The sequence below is a fragment of the Sycon ciliatum genome, chromosome 7, assembly GCF_964019385.1.
Source record: "Sycon ciliatum chromosome 7, ocSycCili1.1, whole genome shotgun sequence".
NCBI lineage: Eukaryota > Metazoa > Porifera > Calcarea > Leucosolenida > Sycettidae > Sycon > Sycon ciliatum.
This window is the reverse complement of record NC_088649.1, coordinates 2,140,937-2,142,699: the sequence shown is the minus strand read 5'-3', so window position 1 is coordinate 2,142,699 and position 1,763 is coordinate 2,140,937.

The window sequence follows — 1,763 nt, the reverse complement described above, 5'->3', positions numbered from 1 at the left end:
ACAGTTCACCAGCCACACTCCACGAAAGCAGTATTACTCCTGACAAGTCTTGTTTCGTGAAAGGAATTCGGGTGGACACACCCATTCCCATAGCGCTGCACATCCGAACCAGTTCCGTTATTTTTACAACGTTTCGGCACTTGGCTATCGTCAGGTCATTGTTATTACCTGACGATGGCCAAGTGCCGAAACGTTGTAAAAATAACGGAACTGGTTCGGATGTGCAGCGTTATGGGAATGGGTGTGTCCACCCGAATTCCTTTCACAGATGAAGCTGCAGGAAGCCTCAGCCCTTCTTCAAAGTCTTGAGTTTCGTTCCATAAAGATGGCGGGGAACTCATCCGTGGAGTGTGGCTGGTGAACTGTTCATGCTGTGGTCTGCAAGCGTCGTGTGGTCTCGTCGGGTCAAATAAGAAACCTGTTAGTGTCTTTGTGCAATGTGCTGATCAGGACTTTTCAGAACAGTAAGGAAGCGATTCAGCAAAGTTCAAAAGATTGGTGTTGCAAATGCTCAGACACATAAGATATGGAAGCTCTTTTTAAAGACTGACATTCCATACGTTAGTATGACGGTATGTATTGCCAGCATAAACCTACTGTGTGCGATGAACTTTGCATAGTGACGTAGGCGAGGATGAGCGTGTCCTGTCAAGATGTTTCCACTGTGAGTTGTAGGATTGAGAGTTTAGCAGATCAGTAGATGACTACACACACTAACCTACTGTACACAGATGCAAGTGAATAGTTTAGCAATGCCGGTGACCTGTGTAATGATAGAGAATTTCTCTGTCATTCTGCTAGTCTAGTGCATACATGTCAGTATGGGAGACAGTGCTAATGTCCCCACTGCATGACTGTAGCTGATCAGGGATGATGCGCATTCTCACACTGCCCGGCATTGGAATATTCCTAATCATCAACAGATCAAAATTAATCATCAACAGCTGGCATGACAGGTCAAATCTTCAACAGATCTCATGACAGATCAAGTCATCATCAACAGCTCTTATGACAGATCAAATCTTGGACAGATCACAAGACGTATCAGTTATGAGAACACATCTTACCAGCAATGAAGTACATTCTACACGGTCCACGTGGTGCACTGTAAAAACACGTGGTTAGTTGCCCCCTGGTGGTGTTGTTGATAGTCCTGGACTGTCTTTCACTAGCGTCTTATCCTTTTATCATTCATTTTTACAGAACACACAACGTGGAAGTAATTTTGTGTGTAAAAATGTGTGAGTGTGTGTGCGCTAGTGTGTGTGTGCTCGCGTGTGTGTGTGTGTGTGTGTGTGCTCGTGGGTGTGTGTGTGTTTGTGTGTGTGTGTGTGCTCGTGTGTGTATATGCGTGTGTGTGTTCGTGGATGCGCGCGTGTGTGTGCTCGTGTATGTATGCGCTTGTGTGTGTGCGTGTGTGTGTGTGCTCGTGTGTGTGCGATCGTGTGCGTGTGTGTGTGTGTGTGTGTGTGCGCGCGCGCTTGTGTGTGTGTGCTCGTGTGTGTGTGCTCGTGTTTGTGTGCTTGTGTGTGTGTGTGTGCTTGTCTGTGTGTGCGTGTGTGTGTGTGTGTGTGTGTGTGTGTGTGTGTGTGTGTGTGTGTGTGTGTGTGTGCTCGTGTATGGTCTTGTGTGCTCGTGTGTTCATGTTTGTATGTTTATGTGTGCACGTTCGTGTTTGTGTCTTTGTGTTGGTTTCATTCATAGATGATCTAGGAGTGCATGAACCGTTAAAAGTCTCTGTTGCAAAGGCAGTCTGTGTTGCC